This window comes from Lonchura striata, chromosome 3 (assembly GCF_050655825.1).
Source record: "Lonchura striata isolate lonStrDom1 chromosome 3, ASM5065582v1, whole genome shotgun sequence".
Taxonomy (NCBI): Eukaryota; Metazoa; Chordata; class Aves; order Passeriformes; family Estrildidae; genus Lonchura; species Lonchura striata.
Genome location: NC_140705.1, coordinates 98145942 through 98170565, shown reverse-complemented (window position 1 = coordinate 98170565; position 24624 = coordinate 98145942). Strand labels below are relative to the sequence as shown.

The 24624-nt window shown below is 40.5% G+C and overlaps 1 long non-coding RNA gene across 6 annotated transcripts in view; it reads right to left on the bottom strand.

Moving 5' to 3' along the window:
* LOC146768030 (uncharacterized) overlaps positions 1 to 24624 on the bottom strand; it is a 144802-nt gene that overhangs the window by 111895 nt on the left and 8283 nt on the right. The window contains exon 1 of one of the 6 annotated variants that reach the window (XR_014953988.1): positions 1124 to 1262. The exons of 2 other annotated variants lie outside the window; for them this stretch is intronic. This is a non-coding gene — a long non-coding RNA (uncharacterized LOC146768030). Of the gene's footprint in view, positions 1 to 1078; positions 1263 to 24624 lie in introns of those variants that run through there. 3 more of the 6 variants (XR_014953989.1, XR_014953991.1, XR_014953990.1) reach the window with 3 other exon arrangements.

Here is a 24624-nt window from a genome sequence, read left to right as displayed (position 1 = left end):
AGCTTCAAACAAGTAGAGAATCCCAGAAGTGCAGTTAATTACCCTAACCACAGAACTACAGACACCTTATTTTTAAGAGAAAAGCCAAGAAAACAGGTGTTTATGCAGACACCTGCATAAACACCTGTTTATGCAGAACAGGTAGAAAGGTAGTATCTTTGTAGAAAGGTAGTATCTTGCTTTTAAACATGCAACACCTGTCAAAGCCAGCCCTTATACAACCAAGCACAGACAAAAGGATAATTCAAAAACCTTACTGTAATTTAGGTTAAATGGATCTTTGCAAAGAAAAGAGAAGATGAAAGACAGCACTAGGATTTAAAGTGTGAGACTTCTTGGAGGAGCCTGAGTCCAAACCTGGTATGATCAGTGGCATCCCAGGTTCAAACACTTACCCAGTCAGGCCTCAGTTCCCACCACTGAGAGGAAGCAAACCCACACTTTTTACACCTTAGTATTGTACCTTGGAGCATCATCCTCAGAACTGTAATACAAGTGGGAACCTACCTTGTTCTGTACGACCTACTAAGAAGTTTATAAAGCTGAAGGCAGCAGCCTAAAAAGTGGTCTCAGAACACCTTGAAAGCCTCTTCTCCCCACTCCCCCCAAACCTAGAGTACATACATTACACCCAGAAGCTGCTACTCATGACTCCTAACAAGTGTTGTACTGGCCTTTAAGCCAGTCCCAAGTGGACTTGGAGCAAAAGCATCCAACTGAGACCAACAGGATCTTTATATTCAACTAGCAGAACTGGACCAAACTCTGCCACAGACAAATTGCTTCATAAAACCAGTAGGGCAGGAGCCCTACCACCTGCCTCTACTGACACCCTCTTTCCTCACCTGTTCCTACCACACTCAAGGTGACAAGGAGCACATCTGAGCACCCGGGACACTGCTGCAGCTTGGCAGAAACAATTTCTTCTTTTCCTATCTCACCTGACCCCTCATAATGACAAACTGAAAATCATTCTTAGCAAATTAATACAGGTTTCCTATCTGAGCAACACTTCTGGGATTGCATTGGTGAAAATAAGCAAAATTAACACTACACTCTTCACAATATGAAAACTCACCCACAGCATCCTCCTTCCTGTAACAGAAGAGTTGGAATCACTCACCCCTGCACGGCACTGAAGGTCTCCAAAGTTTCTCTGTGCCTCGCTCCCAGGGCCAGCGGCGCTTTCCCCCCGGCGGTCACTCCCGGTGTCTCAGCCCACCCCGGGGAGGCACAGCCTGCCCTGCCCAGCCCTGCCCCGCTCCGCCGGGGCGGGGCTCCCGCCGCGCCCGTCCTGGGGCAGTCCCGGAGCGCCGGGGCTCGCTGGCAGAGCTGGGAGCTGCCGGGCCGGCTGGGGGGCCGTGCCGTGCCGTGCCGTGCCGTGCCGTGCCGTGCCGTGCCGTGCCGTGCCGTGCCGTGCCCGGAGCGGCAGCAGCGCCGGCTGCCCGTGGCTGCGCTTTGCGGGCACGGCGGAGCCGAAGCTCCGGCTGGAGCCGGCCGGGCGCTGCCGCCCTGGGACACCGCCACGCCGAACACCGTGGGCGATCTCCTTGGAACCACCTTCCTTTCTGCTGCACTGCCCTTGTCCTCGTCCCCTTTCCTTAGCCTTGCGCTACAGAATTTTTAAAAAGCAGGAAGGTTTTGATCAGGTTTGTTAAGCCTGTGTAGAGGTAGGAGCTCCCCTTGGGCTCCAAACGTCCATCCGAGCTCTGAAGTCACCGATTCACGAAGAGTCGTCTGTGCAAACTTTTGGCAAAAACCCTACAGCCTTCTAAAGCCCCCTCCAGCTTTGAGTTTCGAGAAATCTCTGGCTAGAGGGCCCCAGAACCAAGCTGCTAAATTCGAAAAAAGTTTCAATTAACTAGTGAGTCAGTGCCTTCCTTTTGCTTCCAGATTTGCCCTTTGATTTGCTGCAATTTATGGGAGAATGCCAAATAAAATATGTGAAATGTAGCCTTTACTGAATTAACAAACTTTTTTTTTTGCCAAGGTCACTAGTTCCCAATTTGGGTACTATTGAATCACAAATTAGCTACCAAAAATGTGGGAATTATTATTATTGTCAATCATAAATCTGGGGCTCTTCATGTGGCTTATGATATTTTAGCTTATGGTACAGCCCTGAAAGTTAAAAAGCTTTTTTTACCTGCTATAGTCTCTTGAAATCAAGCCAGCTATGAAATACTGCCCACTTTTAGGCTTAAAATAGCTGAAATTACCATTTCCTGTGGTTTCACATGAAACCGTGCACTTGGTGATGAGTGTGCCTACTGTTGTAAAATAAGGGCACAGGGCATGGCCAGGCAACTGAAAAGGGGCATTTGTCAGCCCAGAGAAGGGCAAGAACTGACCACAGCCCCAAAGGGCCTGAAGCAGATAGGGAGGATCTTGGATTTTTCTGTCCTTTGCTGTATTGCTACTTCTCATGACTTTATCAACAATTATTTTCAACAGCTTTTTGAGCTGCAGGTCCCAGAAGCTAGGCAGCTACACAGAAATTGCCACTTAAAAAAAAATAAAATCTTCCTTTCATCATTATGGGAATAACTTTGGAAGTATAGCATGGATACCCACAATGGCTCGGAAAGAACCTATAAGGGAAAGGTTAACCTATTTTGCTCCTTGAGTTTATTATTTTGGGATATATTTAAGATTACTTAGTGTTACCTCCTGTGTGCAGTAACTAAAATGCATTTGTTCTTCCCCTCCCCAAAAGTCAGCATTGAATGACAGTTAAAATCATGCTTTTGTGCAAACTCTCTATTCTGAAATTTTCAGTGGTCTTACATCTATGACTGTAAATTTGAATTAATATTAGATATAAATTAATATCATCTCTGCTGCTGCTGAAGACCCAGGGGTTACCAACAATAAAAATAAGCATTCAAAGTTCCTCATGGTATTACAAATCATATTTCTATACAGGTTATGTACAGGAAATGTTGTCAGATTCAGCAGAAAACAAAAGACCGGCTTTGCCACCCAGTTGTCGGGTGACATTCTTATGATTTCAGTGAGACAAGAACACAGATTTGAAAGCAACTTATTTACAGGTCTTACTCTTGAGTAATTTTTAAAAATAAAGTCAAATCTCTGCCTCCTACAGAAATATTAAAACACTGAGGGGACTTAAAGTTATTTTCCTGTTTAAAACACAATGCAAAGAAAATGCAGACTGGGACAATGCTTATTTAAATAAAAGACAGTAAGGGATGTACATGAGGACATATGGATGAATTATGCTCTGATCCTAACAACACTGAAAGGTTGATAAGACTGCACTTACTTTAACCTGACATACCTTATGGTAGATGACTCTTTACCTTTTCTCAGATGGAAATACCCTCTAAGGAATGACTAAAGTTGTATGGAAAGACTCCAGTCATATTCTCACTAGACAAAATACCTTTTATTTGGGCTGTATTTCATATCTTTCCATATCAGTATGGAAACTTCAGAAGTCACAATACTTCAGCTACAAAGAATGAATGAGGTCCCCAGTACTTGCTGGTCTATTGATGACAGATTCTGCCTGTAACTGCAGAGGGTGGCACAGCACAGAGGACAATGCTTCTGTGCCAGGGGCACAGACAGCCCTGAGGCAATGCAAGGTGCCTGTCCAGCAAGGGAGTGAACACATAGCAGAAAATTAAATTCTCCTGAGCACCTCCCTTCAAGCTAATAAACTCAGCTCTGAAATCTCTCCATGATAATTTTTTTCAAAGGTGAGTCCAAGTCACTGTGTTAATCTAAGGAGATAAAATAGAACATGTTGCAAAATTATTTCTTATTGGGCATAACTTTATTTGGATAGGTGAATGCCCTTGCATGATGTCAAATATGTTTGTGCTATGATTTCACTCAGACACAGTTTTCTTGAGGAAATCAGTTCATTTTCCATAATTGGGCTACTGTGTGTGTAATAGCTGAAATAGCTGAAATCCTCTATGTATGCTTGGTGTAGTGAGGAAAAAAATAATTAAAAAGCACAAAAAGAAAGCCAAAGAAAGTATAATAAGCTGCATTTTGAAATAACATTTTTTCTTATTTTTGTAATAATGCTAAAGCATCTTCAAGGATGTTCTGGAACAGAATGGGCTGACAAAGATGTAGGTTAAGGAAAGGAGTGACTGAAGATAATGTAGGTGCATATAAGGCATACTGGAGCCCATAGCAAAGTAGCTAGGAGCTTAACACTCATTTATGGTTATCATGTTCCTTGCCTAGATATAAATTTAAAAAATGATAGTGAATATGGGCTTGTAGGTAAATCTTCCAAAAACCTCACCTGTAGGCTTTTGAAGAGAGCATTTGTCAGCAATCCCTTGTACAGTACTCCCTGTGGAGTTGGCTAGGGGCCACCAGGAAGTAAGAACAGTGTATCACACTTCTTTAAAATGTTACATAACCAGTATCATTTTGTAGCTCAGACAACGAAATTTTTCATGGAATTTTTTTTTCATGGAAATTTACCTTGAGGCAGAGGGATGTGGAATATGTGGTTCTTACTATGTCCAGTACAGTCAGAGCACAACTTTTAGGGTATTGTCTAGTCATTAGCTAGAAGCCAATCCCATCCTTTTAACTGACTAGAGCTAGGCTGGCATTTCAGTATGTGAACTTACAGTCAAACCTCTCGTTTCCAGTTTTATAGCACTTGCTGCAATTTAAAGAAGTGGTTATAAGACCCATAAGACATAGATTTCATATCTTAGAAAATATTCGGGTTTATAAGAGGTCAATCAAATTGTTTGTTATGAACTTTGATGAAGCGGAGCAGAAGAGGAAGAAAATAAAGCCAGTTATTATGGTGGCTAACTGATGTTCAAGAACAGGGTAAGCAGCAGGCAACAGAGTCTTCTTCACAGGTTTTTCATCTAGAAAATGTGAAAACAGCTGACCCAGTTCAAGGCCAGGACACAACCACCACAGAGATTCTGCCCTTGGCTGATTTCACGACTGGTGTGTTGCCACAAACTGATGCTTATTGCTGGCAAGGTCACATTCTGTCACATTTCTGTTTTGACCCCAGCCTCCTTGAGGGGGACACACACCTCTGTCACACACCATCCTACTCAGTCACTGTTCTCTCCCTCATAAATATATCTGTATGTTACAGTGAAGCTTTCTGCCAGAATTTGTGTGCTCCCAGAATGTCCTTGTGCACAAGCAAATGAGCTTTTTTCTGGGAGGCAGGTTTATTGGATCAGATAAAGCAACATGAGAATGGTTATCCCATTTCAGTGTTCCTGAATAGTTTCTTGTCAAGGTGTTGCACTGAATCTCATAGATACGATTAGCCCAGGAATCTCTGCACTGTTCTCTATTGCCCACTGTAGATATGCCAGCATTTCTGTTTCCTAGCTGTAAACTGGAATTCCTTGCAGGAACTGGCCACAAGTTCAGTGACTTTGTGACACAGCAAAAGATGTCTGTAGTAAGGCAAGGTGACGCCTTTAACAACCTTACAAAAGACTTTCTTCTTTGTTATTCAGGTATAGGGAGACAAAATTCTACTGTTATTAGTCTATAACCTTTCAGAAAAGGATCTATCAATTACAGTTTGTAACATGTAAATAAACACAGCTCTCAGTTGCTTTTTGCCCTGTTCCATCTATCATATACACTAGTGCAAAGCGAGTATATTTGCTCGGTAGGTGATGTGTGGAGAGCTGGATGACAGATACAGTGAAGATAAGAAAGACTTATGGAGTTACTGAGACCACTTCCTGTTGGATCATTTGTCACGTGTTCTGTCAGTTTACAGATTTTTCAAATCCCAAAGCACACTAAAGACAGAATGATACACAGTTCTTCAGAATTCCATCGTTAGTTCTAGCTGAATATATTAGTTTTTAATTGCTTTTGGTGCCAATGATCCAATTACCTAGTTAAACTATTATTTTAGTTACTGAATAATCATTAAAGAGCAAGAAGGTATAGAGGGTACATGGGTATCTGCATATTTACTTTATGCTTTCCATATGTGTATTTTCTAAGAAGACACTGAAATGGAGCTATGGCAGTCTCTTTGCTTTAATTAGTTAGCTTCCCTGAATTCCTTATGGAGAATGCAGATATCATAATGCCTTAAATGCTAATTATGTATTTGTTCAGCAAGACTCAAGACATCCTCATGAATTTCTTTCCTCGTAAGTCTTCAAGAACTGCAAAAAGAATTTTCATCTCTGTCCAGGGATCAAACCTTGCAGTGCAGTTAGGAAATCAATTTAGTTTTGCTGAATGAGTTAATTGGCAAATGGGAGGCACAGGATACTGTTTGGCAGACATTACAGTAAACTTCCTACAGTAAACAGGTACTTACAAGATCACTCATTTTCCTTGTACCCAAGACCTTTCCATTTTAAACATGCTCTTGTCCTTGATTTACTATTTTAAAATATGTCTTCATATTCAAACCAGAGAAGAAGCTAATGTCATTTCTTCTTTCACCCAAGGAGGAGGCTGCTACTTCCACTTAAACAAATTATGGTCTCTTTTGCTCTGTTTCACTTTCCTTTTCACTCTCCAAACTTGCTATTTCTTTGCCAGCAGAGCTGAAGATAACATATAGCAGGACAGTATATTGTTGCTATCACTTGTGCTGCAGTTATTGCCAATTTTTACTTTCATTTCTTTTTTTTATATAAATTTTCCATAGTTGCAAGGGCACAGGAGGGTACATAACAGCTGGGATAACTGCCTATGTTCAGAGAGTTCAAGATGTTCGTGCCTGAGCAGCAATTGTCTCTTCACTGTGTATTTCAATATCTGAAGATAATTTTTTTGTAAAGCCCAATGCATCTTATATCAGCATCTATGCTGAAGGTCAAATTTAGAATAGGATGTCAGTAATAAGGGATTGTGAATAGATGCAAAGAATTCCAAAGGAATTCCAGAAGCTGCAAATCAGCAAATGGTGTTGTATGTAGACACCAGCTGTTTCAGACTGCCCAGGTTAGACAACCTTCCAATACACTGGATCAAAGTGCTGTTATTTGGAAAAATGGGATAGAACTGGCAAAATATTTTCTTATATTGCAGATTTTAGGCTGTTAAAGTAGCCAGGTTGTCTTCCTCAGACACCTCTTGGGAAATAAAGCATTAGCTGCTCTGCAGGACACATGCTATTGCTATAGATTTTTATACAGTTGGGCTAATTTGTGGTTAAAAATTTAATCAATAACATTAATTAATGGTACGGTAAGTGGAGTCATCTCCTCTTCACATATGGGTAACTGAGGCATTGGCTAAAACAAATGACATATCCATGCCTAATCTTTAGTCTTATATCCTACATGTGAAACCATCCTTCTTTGCTCATATTTTCTCCTTCCAACTGCATCAGTAGATAAAATGAAATTCCACTTAGAAAAGAAACAAGTATCAAAATTCTCATATGTGCATTGTGCATTGTTTTTCAAAAGCAGACAAAGGCTAAGGTGCCTCCTCTATTTAGTTTTTGATCAATCCCCATGAACTTTTTGAAATTATTCTAGCCAACTGTGCTTCATTGTTCCTTTTAATGAATTTTGATGACCACTCAGAATATACATTTGAATTTTCTGAAGATAAGCACAAATGTATGTATATGCACCCTGGCTGTACATGCTAGATAACAAAGACAATACTACTTTAAGTATACTAAGAGAGAGTAATCTAATTTTATCATTAAACACATTCTTTTGTTTTTTCTACAGATTATCTAATGAGCTCAGGATCTGTTTCTTTGCCAGCACTGGGATACTTCACTTTCATGAGCTGATTTATTACAGTTTATTTTCTTTGTGCACCAAGAAAAGAGTTCTTCAATTTTGTACAAATAGTGAAAAACTATTTACCTGCAAACCCTTATTACCATATACAAACCTACTTACATATCTGTATAAATTACTATTTTAAGATGTTTGTATGTCGTGAAGGACAGAATAGGAAATACATATAGTCCTGTGACCCATTAGGGTGCATTAATTTTCTGAGTGATGGTTTGGTTGAATTATATTGGTGTTTTAGTAATTTGTGAAGATATTAAAACCCTCCAGGGATCAGATTAACATCTAGACTAGTTTAGCAAACCTAATTTTCTTCCATGACATTTTGCTGTTTTTCATCATCTGAGAATTTCACCTAGAATGTTTCACAAAAATTCTGAGACACTACAGATGAAGCAGTATTCTTTTACCCAAAAAATAATATTATACCCAAATCCAAGTAACTTCTTATATCAGTTGTTTATGGAAGGACACAACTGTTTCATTACACCTATATTTTGGACTTCCTTAATTTCACACTTTACTCTGTACTCATTAAAATTCTAACTACTCTTCAGAAAAGCTAATTTCTTGAAGCCTGGGACTAACCCTACTCACATTGGTGAAAAGGTGCAGCATGGCTTCTCCCACAACAGGTACTGAAACAATGCTGTCAAGCTATCTAAGCTTGAAAGAGACTTGAAAGATGAGACTAGAGGCTGTGCACGTTGTGTCTGACACCTCTGAGTAATCAAAGAAAGCCAACATGTGTCAACAGTCAATTCAAAAGCCTCACCAGTTTGTTTTTCCTGAAATTTTATACTAACTTCTTCAGTTGTCCCAGGTAATATTAGAAATTACCTCTTAAAAAAAAAAAAATATTTGCAAAGCCTGAGCTACATTTGCTGCATGTTTCACTGCAGTCAGTGTATCAATCACTGAAGCATTAATGAAATTTTTCCTTCCAGGTGTACTGCTCCATGTTCTAAGCCCCAAGTTTTGTTCAGGTTCTAGATCATTGATAGAAAAGGGCGATCCTGAAAGAGGAATACATCCTTTCTTCTGTTGGCTGTGGGCCAACACTATAGAAATTGTTTCTCCCATTGCTTACAACTACATGAGTTTCACAACTGCCTGCAGCTCTGTAGGAACATAGAATCCCTTTGGAGACTGGCAACTGACAAAATGTCATTTCTTCCCGTCTAAATGTTGGTTGGGTGTTTCACGTTTGCGGTGCTTTCTACTTTTCTCTCTAGAACCAAATCTTACTGCATTTGTTATAGGCATAGAAGCTGGCAAATCTTTTTTTTTTTTTTTTTTTTGAATATTCAGGATATGTGTGTTCAGATGAAACAATTCACTAGAATTAGAGTTTTTAGAAAACTTAGCATCTACAACGTAGCTACTTGAGAAGCATCTCCTGAGTTCTGAGAACACAGCAGTGCCACACATGCTGCTAGCAATTGGACCCTTGCTCAAGCCTTAGATACCACCACAGAGCTGATACCAGGATTTATTTGAATACCTGCTCTTATTATCCTCCTACTCTGGGAACTGGCTCACGATGACAGCTGTACTTAGAAGAACCCCCACACTAATACTACTCACATTAAATGTCAGCCTAGTTACTCAGCCTGCTCCAGCTCATACTACGTGGTCAGAACTGTCTCAGAATGACATTAACACTTGAGATGTGTTTCTCAGTTATCAGCAATCCTTCTCCAAAAAAAGAGTTGTTACTTTAAAGAGGAAAAAAAAAATCACTTCTGAAGTTATCAAAACTCCAACATCCCTTTATATTTGGATATGAAATACTGTGAACATTCTCCATTTCATCTCTTTTTTCCAATATATATTTATATACACATATGACATTCCTATAAGCTTTTGGGGTGGTGCTTTCCTCTTTATGACTAACTTTACTGAACACTAATATATCTGTCTTGAAACACATATGTCCCTTCTCCTAGAACACTACCATATAAACCAAGGTCAGATGATTCAGTTAAAAGCCAGATTGTTCCTGGCACAGCTCTGCTTCTGTAAACAGAGCACATTACTTATTTATTCTGGCTGATTTTTTTTTTTTCTTTTTAAACAAAGCAGAATTCCAATAAGAGCAATGGAAGCACAGAGTCTCAGTCTCAACTTCTCAGTCCACTGGGTAGAAGTTGATAATTCAGGACATGCATATAAATAGCAATTTGGGAGGTGATGTTTGGCATTTTAGAGAAGCAAGGCAAAAAAAGAAGCCATGAAAATCCATGAAGGACAAAGAAACAAAAGAAGAAACAAGTCCTATACTTGGAGTCAATAAAGAAAGCAAACTAACAAATAGCTTTAAATGGCACTCGCTCCCAAAAACAAAGCAAATTAATATCACCAAGACTCAGCTCCCTCATGGACAAGCCCCAGAAACAAAGAACAATGGATGACACAGAGAGGAGCAAAAGAGCAATGAAATATTAACTGAACACAGACACTCTTGATGTGAAAGGCAGTCTCTGTCTTCAGTCTGCATTTGTGTGTATTGCACAGAGAGGAAGCCAGTCCAGGCCACGCATCCCCTTGGCAGGCTGTAGCCCTGCTAACATCATGTCTTGCAGCTGCCTTTACATTCTCCCGGCAAGTTAGACAAGTCCTAGAGAGCATCTGCCTTTTGGGGATTTTCATTTACTGAAAAATTTAATAAGCAACACAAGATTATCCACCCAGCCTTTCCAGATGGCTCTAGATCTTCCTTCTTAGTCCTGAGTATAATTCCTACCATCACAACTCATTTTTGTCATTGAGGCTATCAGCCTCCTGTTTCCTTACATATTTTCTGTCAACTAAAATCTCTAGAGAAACTTCTTAAGCATCTCCCTTTTTCCAAGAAGCACATCACAGTTTGCCCCTCAATACTTCTCTGAGGCAACTAACAGATGTTCTTTTAATGTTAACTGGGACATCTCTACCTGGTAAGCATATGGCCCCATTCCTCAGCTTCTCTGCTGCTGTCCCAAGCAGCCATCCCTTTAAATGGCAATTGTGGGATAGTGCAGAGGGAAAGTTTGTAACATAACCTACACAGCATAAATCAAGGAATGGTGCTGGCCATCCAACACAGTCAAGCCTCCTTTACACCCAGTTTAAAAGATAATACTTATAAGCAATGACAGCCTTATATAATGAAGAAGAAGAGTGCTGTATGACCCTAAAGTGACCTGCTGCAGTTGTCATTCCTGCTGCCAGATAAACTACTGTGGCAACATAATAACAGCAAAGAAAACGCATCAGTTTGTAAGGCTTGACAAACCATTCTGGAGTGAGTCCAGGAATGACAAATGGGTTTGCACAGCCAGATGTAGCAGCATGAAGTGTCTACACTGCATGGACAAAGACATAACAGACTTCAGGGAAGTGTCCATCCCCAGTACAGTTATAAATAGTAGTTGTGTTGGGAGATGGAGCACACACGCTGAATACTGTCATATGTGTCTCCAGTTAAATAGCAACAAGGCAGATGTGGAGTAGATACAGATATGTAACTGGGCAGGAACAGCCTGTAAGAGGCTTCCCTCCATTACTGAGCTTGCTGCAAAAGCACTCTACATTGAAAAGTTCTGGGCTGCACTAGTGGAAGTGTAGACAGGAGGTCAAGGGAAGTGACTATTCTTTCTGTTCAGAACTTTTGAGATGACATTCAGAGTCATCTGTACCCAGTCTGAGCTCCCCAGGGCACAAAAAGTCACTGTGAACCTGAAGGAGGTCCAGTTAAGGTATTCTAAGATCACTAGAGAACTGCAATGCATAAATTAGAGATCTGTATTTGTTCAGCCTACAGGAAAAATGTCTGATTTGGTGGTGCAAGTTCACATATTGCACTGAGAAGACAATTTATAGGAGAGAAGAATACAGTAAGTTATAAAAGAGGGCTTTCTTTTTCTATGGATATGCCTTTTCTCTCATGGAAGGGGAAAAACATACCCAGAAACTCAGTGTTTCATGAGTCAGATTTTAAAATCTCATTATTTTTTTCAATCACCTGCCATGGAGAAAGAGGAAGAAGAAAGTACATTTATGTCATTGTGAAAATCAGAAAACCTAAAGACTATTTTGAAAATAAAATTTATTTTTCAATAGTATTGTGGCCATCAACAATACATGCTTTCTTTTGTGTAAACTATGACATTCTCCAGAAATCAACTAACTGGGAATGAGAATAAATGTTTTGCACCCATAAGAACTCTTGATTTTAGCACCATTTTGGTGATAAATGCCTGTTTAGATCATAGACATATGATGTGTTAGTATTATGCTTGAGCTTTCAGAAAGCAGAGACCAGGTTAAAGTTTCAAGTCAATACATACCAGCACAATGATATATAACAGCTATGCTTTATGAACATCAGGTTCTCTGCTAGAAGTGGTAAGAGGAAACAAAAGAAGAAAACAGAAGGAAGAGATTTTAAAGCAGAGTTATGGCTGTTTGACACTCAATAGCTGAAGGAAGATGAAAAAGAAAAGAAATTATGCTCAAAAGAAAATATCTATAGAAAGAAATGAACCTGTGCTAGATCTTAAGAATGGATGATAGATTCACTATTAGCTCAAACAAGCTCATTGCTATGAACAATGTCCAAGCCTTTCAGTCATTATCACTATAGTCTGGTATATTCCAAAAATAGGAAAAGCTGTGTGAATAGGTCACTGGATTGACCTGTAGATATCCCATTAGGATAATATATGGAAAAATAAATCTAAATGAACATTTGTCAAAGGTGATTAAAGAGCTTTTTCTGCCAAGCAATCTAAAAGACTTAGAACATCTTTGAAGCATGAAGTTTACAGAATATTATGGAGGATGTGGTGGGATTCAGAAACAAAAAACCCAAAACCCCTAAACACAAAAGGTATTTTAGGAGGAAATGGAGAAGACATGTTGATAGTCAGCCCACAAATCTCTAAGTAAGGATGGGAAAAGGAAGACTGGGCAAGACACAGAAGGAAGTATCATCTCTGACTCAGTTGTAAAATGCTTCTGCATTTTGCTAACATCTCCTTCCTTCAGAAATTACTCTTCAGAATCCTCTTAGCCTATTTTAAATTAGATCAGGAAATATGCCAATAGTGCAGACATATTCACAGACAAAGCCAAAACACTCCTTGGAAAGCTCAAGTAGATGAGGTAAATTATTAAAGTATGATGAAAGTATGATGAGTTCTGCCCTGAAAAATGAAGGTGAAAAGCTCAGAAGAAAAAAAGAGTAAAACAGAAAAATATATTCAGACTGCTGAGAATAATTAATTTGATGGATGACTTCAGTTTTTTACCTATCTCCTAAGGAAAGTTATCCCATCAAAGTGACCACCTGACATGAATTGTTCAGGGCCTTATGCCATTACAGCCTCAGGTCCTCATCCCGCCTTGCTTCACAGGGCATCAAAACTCTAATTCCTGTGGACATGGGCCTATTATGTGTTTTGTCTACTTTGCACAAAATAGGACCATAAAAGCTTCTTTCCATTTTGACAATCCTAACATCTATAAACACAGTGATTAAACTGTTCACTTGGAGTGATATGGACACCTAAATTCATATCTCCACTCCAAGCCAGATTCAGGATTCAAATAAATCCAAATTCTACATTTCAGTTTTTTGAAGAATGTCACAGCTTGAAACCCACAGCTCTAGCAAATGTGAATCTATGAAGAGAGTGAAAATCTGTCTATGAATAAACAAAGAAAAAGTCCATGCCTCCACTTAGCATTTTCAGATGGTTATCTTGAAGGTCAGGATACTGATCAGTAACCTTTGAATTCCACTGAGACATGGTTGAATGTTATTGTTCCTGTGTTTCTTCATGGTGAGTCTGATGGCTGGTTATATTCACATTTCTATTCCATGCACATTGTGATGGTGCTACATGAGTACTTTCATTTGCTCTTTGAAATAGTTTTGAGATTAATTTTGTTCTTGTTTTTAATGTTTAATTTCTTTTGGAGATACATGCAGTTATCCAACAATAAGCACATCTTTCAAAGCCCAAGCTTTTATAGTTTTCCCTGTGGAAAACAGCAGGCTTTGAGTAGTTTGAGCACCCTCATCTGTTCTTTCTTTCACATCTGTGTACTTAGCAGTGTAGACTCATGTTCTTCCAGGATTTCTTTTTGCCCAGTATCTATTACGAAAGAGAATTGTTTGCCTGTCAGATATTTTCCTGTCTCAGTTCCTTTGAAGAATAGTTCTTATAATTATTCCTTTTTGTTCAGTTCTTCAAGTCTGTTTCAGTTCATATTCTACAAAAGAAGCACAGATCATCTTTTCTTCTTTTGATGTTCGCAGTCGTCTTTATTACAATTGTTCATAAGAAATGGAGAACCTAGGATGGGGCAGAATAACCAGATATTTCAAAACTACATTTGTGCTTAGCTGTTCAGTTCACAGGGAGGATAGAAATGGCATGAAGAAATCAATACTTTAGAAACACATTGTGAAACTCACTTTAAAACACAGATAGATGAATATCTATCTAATGGTGACAACGCTTCAGGGTTTGATGCAGGCCTGCTGTTATAGTCTGACTAAGATTCAAGCTTCTTCTCATTTTTCCATCTCCTCCTCTCAGCAGAGAGGATCATCTTCCTACTCATTAAGCATAAGCAAGGCACCATCCTTCCTCATCCCTTCTCCAATATTCCCTTATATCTTGGCTCTGTTTAAATCTTATTACTTCTTGCCCCACAGCTTTGCAAAGACCACCATGTTATGCCTGAGAGACTGCCAAAGTGTTTGTCCATGGGCCTACAACCATATTGCTTGACAATTCCACTTTTCCAGCTCTGTTGCCTCCCAGTCTTTTCACCACTTTATCTATGCCAGATGTTTTTACTACTTTTTACTTTGCCTTTTGCCTTTGTAACCAGCTTCGCCTTGCTTTCTTTTTGTCATCTTATTACTTTAAACATAAGGTTTCTTAAGGCTTTAAAGACTGCTACAAGGTATTCTAACAAATACATCTGTAAATAACTTTCCTGATCTGTTATGATTGTTATGTGACATAACATGAAAATCCCTTTCAGAACCCAGGAAAGCTTCACCAGCACATTCTTCAATTTCCTTCCTAAATATTTTCTTCGCCAGGTCTTTCATTTAATCATAAATATTTTCAAGCGTGAACTAAGACCACTCTATAGTATGCAGAATCACATAGATAAAACTGCATCTCCCACCACAGAAAACAGAAAACAGGAGATGGGCAGGAGAGAAAATAGGAAAGGTGGGCTAGAAATGATAGCTTTAAATCAGGTCTCAGGTAAACTGCATACTAACCTGGCTCTACTCCAAGCTGCATATATATGAGGAACTTCAATATAATCCAGTTTTCCAAGACAGAGAGACAAAGGGCTCTGCAGCCCCACAGGAACAGTCCTGGTGCAGTGGGTGGGCAGCAAGGGTAGCACAAGGCCAGTGAGGTCAGCACAGCCATCCCATGCACCAGGTACTGAGCTTGGACACGCTGAGCTGACCTCAGACTGGCTCCCCAGAGTCCTCTGCAGGGAGAATGAGAGCCTTGAGAGACTGAGGTGATCATATGTGAGCCCAACATTAGTTTCTCTCATTTTGTATCTAACTGTTGAAAGGTAATAGAAATGCTGTCTAGTTTCATGTTTACTCACTCGTTTTTATGTAGACTTTGAACTGCAGCAGAATTTAACACCTGTAACAGGAAGAGTTTATTTCTTCTGTTTGATCTTTTCTTATTAAAGTTTTTGTCCAGGTTTCCTGCACCTACTAAATAAAGAGACCTTCAGACAACATCTACCAGCTTACTTCAACTGACATAATTTTGAAAGGGCACAGAATTATGCAAGCTTACATGTGATGATGACAGTACCCTAAAGTCCTTTCTTTAAAACTTTATATGCAGCTCTAACTAGAAACCTCCAGTCCTCAAAACAGCAAGAAAGACTTTGAAGGTTTAGTCATAATGATACAGAGCCCAGAAGACAGAAGGGGATGCAAAGCAAAAGAGCCCATGTGATATAACAGGACTCAGAAGTGAGGTAAGCTTCAAAAAAATGAGATGAGACAGTAAACAGTCTAGTTTTCTCTAGCTTTTTTTTTTTTTTTCCCTGCTTTTAAGTACCAGTGACCTTTGCTTTGAGAAAAGAAAGGCAAGCATGCCATAGTCATCCTGAGAGATGTTTGTACCATCACTTAGAGCTCAGTCCCACGTTACTGGTCTGGCATTTGGCAAAGATGACAGGGGAAGACATTTCAAGCAAGGGAAGGGACACGAGCCTTTTAAATTGATAAGTTTATGAAAGTGACAGTCAATAAACTAGTTAACATTGACAAGCTTTAGAGATGCTAAAATATTTTTTAAAAAAGTAAAAAATTCTATCTTATTCTCAGTTTCCTTTACTGAATCCCGTCTGCCTTTTTTCATTCTGATGTCAGAGATCTGGCTCTTCAGTCTCTGCTTGTCTGGATGAAGCCATGCTGAGGGTTAAGAGGCTTCCTTTTCCCTCTAGCCCAGCAGAACTGGAAAAAGTTTCCTGAAACTCACCACTATCTTCAGCTCTGAGATCTCACTAAAGGAAGCAAGTCCATTTTTCCCTTCCTTGCCCCAAACTGTCACTCTTCACAGATGCCTGCTGTCTCATCAATGTCCTCCAACAGGCAGTTTCTTCTGTAATTCCCTTTTCAGCCAGCTTGATGTGTGCTACCTTGAATGTACTGTTACACCCTCTGCAAGGAGGAGAGGCCCACAGCCCATTCTCTCCTACTCTCACTGTAGCAATTTCATACAGCCACTTATCTTTCCAGAGTTCCTTGCTGCAACATGGAGTGTATAGCCCCAAATCTCTTTGGCAGAGGTTGGAACCTACATTACAGAGGTCACATTTTTTTCTGAGGCAAGAGAATACTCATTCAGTCAGCTCAGAAATACTCTGTGACTGAATAAATTCTGAAGGAACTGAAGAGGAGATTAGAGGACCAAATCCCAGGCAAGGGAAAACAAGCAGTTGTGATGGTTAATAGACACAAGGACAGCTCATAGGAAAAGAATAATGAGACATGGAGCATGATGTAACAGAAACAGGCCAGATGGCAGTACAGCTGTGGGGAAACTCAGCTAGCTCTGAAATGAGTCTTCAGTTATTTAGACTGCTGACTGCAGACCCAAGCCACTAACTGCAAAACAAGCTCTGCTTGTCTCAAGCAAGTGGCAGTTTGTTAACAATTACCCAACTGAAAGCAAAGTGCAGCAGGTGATAGTAAGAAATCTGCTGTGGCATGTCTGATGAAGAGCCATTCAAGAATGTCCACAGCCTCTCTTTCTTTCTATGACACAGATTTAGAGATACTTTAGAAAGTAGAAATATAGCTTACATTGTAAATAAATCAACAGCTAATAACTTTACTTGGTACTGGATTATCCAGTTGACATCAGTTCCAGGAAATCTTTTGAAATCATGCAATACCTGCATGGATGACTCAGTGTGAAAACAGGAAAAAGAATCCATAAATAGTTTGAAAAAAATAGTAGTATGAAATTTCTGTTATATTTGTGAATGCTTGTTATCTATCAGTGATAAAAGCCACAAAGGCAAAACTTAACACTAGTCTAGGTCAATTCTCATGTGAATCAGAATAATTCTTCAGAAACACCAGTGCTATCAAATTACTAACTTTCATGCTAGAATTTAGCAGCTACCAGCTATCCAATATACAGCATGGTGCTTTTCTTACAGTAATAAGAGTTAAATGGAGCAGTGTTTCAGTTTTAGAACAGTGTGCTGAATGTATGTCCCAGAAATCTCTTCTGGGGAGATGGACTATGGAACCAAATGCCAGTCTCCAAAGGAGTGAAAAATGAGAAGTAGCAATGATTTCAAGTGACTTTGCATCTAAGTTCATAGAAATTGTGCAAACTCTACAATTGCCTGAAAGGAGGTTGTAGTGAGGTGGGGGTCAGTCTCCTGAGTAACAAGCAACAAGACAAGAGAAAATGACTTTGAGATGTGCCAGGAGAGATTTAGATTGGATATTAGGAAAAGATTCTTCAGCAAAAGGGTTGTCAAGGATTTGAACAGGCTGCTCAGAGAAGTGGTTAAGTCCCTATCACCAAAGGTGTTTAAAAGACATAGATTAGACACATTTGGGGACATGGTTTAGTGGTGAACTTGGCAGTGCTGGGTTAATGGTTGGACACAATAATCTTAGAGATCTTTTCCAACCTAAATGATTCTGTGATCTTACAATTCTATTATTTAAGCCATCGTCTGGGATTTAAAGAAAAAATCTGCAGCTGATATAAAAATATACAGAATATTGATGTTTCTGCCTCTGGTACTGGAGAAGAACTTCATGCACAAGAAAGGCAGAGTTCAGTGGCAGAATATTCAGAGACATTTAATACTCATCAACAAACACCAGCTGAATGGTTTCCCTAAGTAATGCCATTAGTCTGCAATTCATTGACATTCTCCCATGAAGTTCAAATGGTTTTCAATGGATCAAGACAAGTGTCACTGACAAGTGCTTGCCCTTGAAATATTCATGGCTGCATGCCACTCAGATGCGAGGTCAATTGTCCACTACTGTATGAGCAGTGCTGAGGAATACAGAAAGAAGGCACTGGTTTTCCATCTCCGATTAAATCCTCCCACATGTATCATCTATTTTTTGCTCTTATTGCCTTGCAGCCTATTGAAACATCACAGGACATTTATGTGTCCCAAAAGCAGAGTGCTTTGTTATTTGAACATCATGCTACTTATCCACAGAAAATGAATTGCTGTTCTTTTTCACTGAGAAGCATCACCTGTTTGTTATTGTATTGGTTCTGTTATACATAATTTAAAAATCTCTGGAATTATTTACTTGCTATTAGATCTTCCTCATTGATATCATCCTTCACCAAAATTTCTGATTGCAATCCACGCTGTTCTGATGTAAGGATGAACAAAACCTTATGAGAAGGATTTGCCATGTGATATGAGCTTTATCTGTTTTTTCTGGTATTTCACTTCTGAAGAATTCATTCCATCCTTCAGATGGCCTATAAGCCCTGTAAAATATTTCACTGATAATAAACTGGTTTTTTACAAAAAAAACCCCAAATAATTAACTAACTGAGTATGGCATACAAATGGATGAAGTGAATATCTACCACAGCATTTTTTCAGCTTCTTGGGAGCTAAAAAACTATCTTCTCTGATGCTAGTGCAATACCATTTTAAAAACCTTGAGGAAGAGCGATCCAACTTTACCATGAGAGGTTATTCTAGAGTATAAGAGCTACTGCCAGAACATCTGACATTGTGGATTTGTTTCTCCATAGTTCCATGTTTTCTTTTCCAGCTATTACTCTTAAAGGAAGCCACCACCAAGGAAAAAGGGAACCCTTATTTTTTGAAAGTAATGGCATGATCTTGTGTTGTGCTCCCTTGAAATAACACTGACCAGTTATATCAGTTACATTAAACAGATTTCTGTCAAACTGCTAAGCAAGGGGGGGAAATTAACAAAAGATTAGGGGAGCAAAGAATAGATTTGAGAAGAAAATACTAGGAAAGATTTAAAGGAAGACTAAAGTTCTCAGGTAAAGATTTAACATACTGCTGGGATCACCAGAGCATGGCATGGTTATTCAGAGAGTTGAACCAGTTCACGCAGACACTCTCCATACTTTTTATACTGATTAGAGCCAACTGAAGGGTATATATGAGATTACAAGGCATGGCTACACACAATATCTGAGAACAAAACTGAGGAAGTCAGTTCTAGTCTCATCTTTGTAATTCAGCCTGAATTAGACAAAATCCCTACTGTGTGCCTAGAAACCATTTAGAAAGAGAATATTCATGTCTCTCTCTAGTCATAAATCATAGTGCTCATTTTTAAAAGTTCTCTATGAGCCTCAGCTTGGCATGACTATAAACTACTTCGATTGTGCAAGCTTAGACTTTGCCTCAAAATGAACAAGCAAAAAGAAGAAACATATATCAAAACCTCATTCCCCACTTCTAAACTCAATTTGGCAAATAGAACCAGCCATAAATCCTGCAAATGTTCTTGACTAGTTGTTTTTCATTAAACTTTATCACCCATGCAAGTCTGGGTTATCAGCTGACACACACACACACTAATAAAGAGGAAGAACTTTTACAGCCACTGGAATGTGAATTAGGAATGTTATGTTTGATTTAGAGTTTGATGCAGAAGAAACAGATTTTACATCTGCATTACGAACTCAATGCTGTTGCTTTGCAGCTAGGTTGGCATTTTTCACTTTAACAGAATAAAGTTACTGCCATACTGCAGTTTCAGTCCACTAATTTTCTATTGCAAGGGGACACTTAGACACCCACTCTTCAATAATATCACCCCCTTTCACCATAAATCATCTCTTTCGTTCCCCTTGTGGGAGTCTTTGCAGCATACAAGATCTCTACAATCTTTTCCTCTAAAACTTCCATGAATTTCTGTTCTATCCAACTGTTCACTGTTTACAAAACCCCTCTCCTGAGGATAAATATTTCATCATCTACAGCTCTCTTAGAAACCTATAAGAAAAGGGAATACTAGGTTTCCTGGACAGACTCTGATCTCCACATACACATTGTCTTTTGAAAAAATCAGGAAAATCAAGCCCAAACAAATTATTTACTTTATTGAGAGAAAAACCTCAATTCCAATATAAGGCCTTAAAGAAGATTACTGATTGTGTTGAAGATCTTAACAGGTGTGAGAAGTAACTCTAGCTGATCTACAGGACCATGGAAGACAGTGAGGAATTTTACCTTTAGTGAAAGAGTGAAGATATATACTGCCAGGTTTAGCTATGGCCTGCAGTGATAACTCCATCTTAGTCCCTTTAATGAATCTATTGTTACACAGACTTCTCATTAAATAATTCCACTGAGGAGGATTTGTTTTATAATGTCACTGAAAAAATTGTGGTTTTACACAGAAACTGCAATCAGAGATATCCCATGGAAAGCTTCATACCTGCATGTGCTTCTCAGTGTACACAATAACCACACTATTATCTATAATTATAGATACCAGTCCTATGACTTCTAAATTACAGGTGAAACACAATTTGTGGTGGAATAAAGGATAGGCATCTTGCACTGAGCAGGAGGCAGTAGCAAGAATTTTAGCTATTTTCAAGATCCGAAAATTCCGAGGACACCATAAAGACCACTGACAAAAGCTTAAACATTTTGCTACAACAGAAAGCCAAAGATGTCTCTGAGCAGACACCTGCCTGTTATCAAATACCTTAGCTATTAGATTAATTTCTTGTATGGTGAGATGCATGGAGAATACTTCTTTTCTCTCTGCAGGGTGAAAACCTGAGTGGGCTGACCAGCCTTAAACCAACAGATTTCTGTAAGCATCTTGGCAACTCAGAGAAAAATGTCAACTGTTTGGAAATAAAAGCTGGAACATGTGATATGATTGCCTCTGCAGAAAACTAGAAACTAATCAATTTAGTATCTCCAAGCAGGTCTTCCTGGAGTGCATTGTTAGCATACCCTAAAGTATTGATAAACTGTGACAGTTTTATAATTCTTTCCCAAACACAAAACATTGTCCAGCCATTCAGACTGAGCTTTGAGATGACTATTTGCAAAATATCCATCCATTAAAGTCTAAATTTAGATTCCACAATATACAGCAGGAACAGGACCAGGGTTAGGCAAAGGCCTTCCTATTTTCTTCAGATGTGGGGCAGAAAGGATACAGTCTGGTCTCTGGCATGATTCAAAGCGACTTTCTGTCTTCTTACAATTAGAGCCTGCTTCACTGAGCCAGTGGTCTTTGTGGAATTCTCTCTTGTCCTACTTCCTAACTCTAAGGGATGTCACCTTTGTGGGTGAATAAGGTCGATTATCTTCCCTCAGTAGACAACTGTAATTGTAATTTTTTTTTTTTTTAGGGAACCCTGTTAATTATCCATGCAGCCTGATGGCAGCTGGAGCAGACCCGAGAGTCAGGTCCTACACACATTATTAAGGATTCTTTTCAGGACAGGAAACCAGCTTGTTCCTCTTCCTTTGTTCATTCACTTTCCTGGGTGATAAAATGAGCTAAATTGCAGGTGCTGGCATGTGTAGTGGAAGTGTGTGTAGGAACAGGAAAAGTGGATGAAAACTACAATAAAGAAGAAATTAAAAGAAGTAGCAGCACCATGAGGACAGGGAAGAAGTAAACAGCAGATTTAGGGTGACAGGCATGATGATGCTATAAGAAAAGATGAAACAACATGCAGTTCAACAAACATAAGTTATGCATAACCATAAAAGGATAACTGAAATAGCCATCATTAAAATGCCTAAGAGGTGAAGCATTTCCTATGGGATATAAGGGTAACAAAGCAAAAAAAAAAAAAAAAAAAAAAAAGTGGCAACCATTTTTAAATACTTTTCACTATTTCAAGTCAAATGAATTTTTTTGTATTTTCCAGATGCCACTTTTTTGAGCGTTTACTCGTTATATGGGGAGACATATTATCTGTGTATCAAGTCCATGTAATAGCGACTTACTTAATGTGTCTGATACAAAATCCATTTTGGAATCTGTGTTATATATTAAGACACACTAGAAACATCTTTATTCTGCTCAAAATACCTCCTTGAGCTCAGTGGAATACGGAGCCTTCTGGGCGAACAAACAGCTGCTCTGATGTGAAAATTCTGTGCGTTTCCTAAGAATTTTGAGAACAGTAAGGATAGGCTTTCTAGCCACGATTCTGCTTTCCCGGTGAAACGTGAAGATCGGTTTTTCCGCTCCCGGGGCGGGGGAGGGAGACAGGTGTCGTGGGACGGAGTGGGGGGCAGGACGGGGGGGAGCTCACACGTGCAGCCGCGGCGGGCGGAAGGTGCCGGCGGCCGGAGCCAAAGCGAGAGCAGCCGGCGGCACACAGAGCCCGATTTCATCGCCCCGAGGCGCCGCCGGCCCGGCCCCGCCGACGTGACCGGCGCGGCGCAGTGGCGGCCCCGCTACGTGCGGCCCCGACCGCCGCTCCCCGGGGCCGCCGCGCCGCCCAACCCCGGCTACGTGAGCGCCGGCAGCGCCCGCGGCGGGGAGCTGGAGCCGGCCCGCCCGGCCCCTCCGAGCCCGCAGCCCGGCCCCTGCGAGCCCGCAGCCCGGCCCCTCCGAGCCCGCAGCCCGGCCCCTGCGAGCCCGCAGCCCGGCCCCTCCGAGCCCGCAGCCCGGCCCCTGCGAGCCCGCAGCCCGGCCCCTGCGAGCCCGCAGCCCGGCCCCTCCGAGCCCGCAGCCCGGCCCGCCCGGCCCCGCCGGCGGAACCGGCACCGCGCAGCGCCGGGAGGCGCGCTCCGTACGCCAGGAGGTGCGCGGGGAGCAATGCGCTAAGGCCACAGAACTGGCCTGAGTCCCCCCGACTCTGTACGTTTCAGGGGTGAAGTATCGCAGTTTATGCTAGAGACTGAGGATTCAGCAATTTGAAAGTGACTGAGAAGGAGGGATGCGGACTGTGACCTGATTGCAGCTGTGAGAAAAAGGATACTGTGTCCAGTTCTGGACTCCTCAGGATAAGAGGGACGTGGAGCCCCCAGAGAGGGTCCAGTGGAGGGCCACAAAGCTGATGAGGAGTCTGGAGCATCTCTCTTATGAGGAGAGACTAGAAGCTGGGCCTGTTTAGTCTAGAGAAGAGAAGACTAAGAAGGGATCTTTTAAGTTTATATAAATATCTATATCCAAGGCAGGTTCCAAAAGGATGGGGCCAGACTTTTTGGTGGTGCCCAGCAACAAGATGAGGAGCAGTGGCCATAAATTAAACCATAGGAAGTTCCATCCCAACACAAGGAAGAATTTATTTACATTGAGTGTGTCAGAGCACTGGAACAGGCTGACCAGGGAAATTGTGGAGTCTTCCTCTCTGGAGACATTCAAAATCGACCTGGACACATTCCTGTGTAACCTGCATTAGGTGACCCTGCCTTGGTAGGGTCATTGGGCTAGATAATCTCCAGAGATCACTTCAAACCCCAACAATTCTCTGAATCTGTGAAATGTGATCCTAGGTGCTCCCAGTGTGAAATACCACAGTCACAAGTGTGAATATTCAGTAGGCCACAGCTGAGATGCTACCTGTAACTCTGGTTCAGTCATCTGATTCTGGTCACTCACACTCAAATACAGGTGAACTGGGACTTGCATACCTCCTGAGAAGACTTAAAAGCAAGATAAGGAGGATGGAACTTTTGCAAAACAAAAGGAGAGGGAAGAATAGTGACTACTTAGCTATCTGGAGCTCTATCAGTTCATGACAAGTTTTATATATATGTATACTTGCAGTGGCATGAAAACTGGACTTGAGCAGGTGGTCATTTCCAATCTTCTGATAGATGGGCCAGGAGTGTCTAGATACCTCAGTGATAAATCATGCAAATAAGCAAATATACAAACAGTAATGACAATTATGCAGGGGCCTCCAACAGCTGTGCACATATGAATGCCAGACACATATCTATCACTCAGCAAAAAGCTAAGCAGGAATTATTAGCTTCGTGTTGAGCTGGGAACACTGATGTGTAGGGAGGCTGAGTATCTGGTATGAGTCTATTCCACAGGTTTTCTTGTCAGTAGCTCCAGTAGCTCCCAGTTCCATTGGGCTGAACTAGGAACAAACAGAAGATCTGGAGTGCAAATACCCTGCCTGCTGTAAGAACCATCCACTGCTTAAGATGAGATTTCTCAGGATTTGTCAGTTTCTCAGGAGTGGCCTATGTTGTACTGTAATGCTGTATTCTTTATATCCTGGGGATAATAGAAAATAATCAGAAGATTCTCTGTCAATTAAAGGAACCTTGAAGTTGCTCTATATTTTGCTTGGGCACACCACAA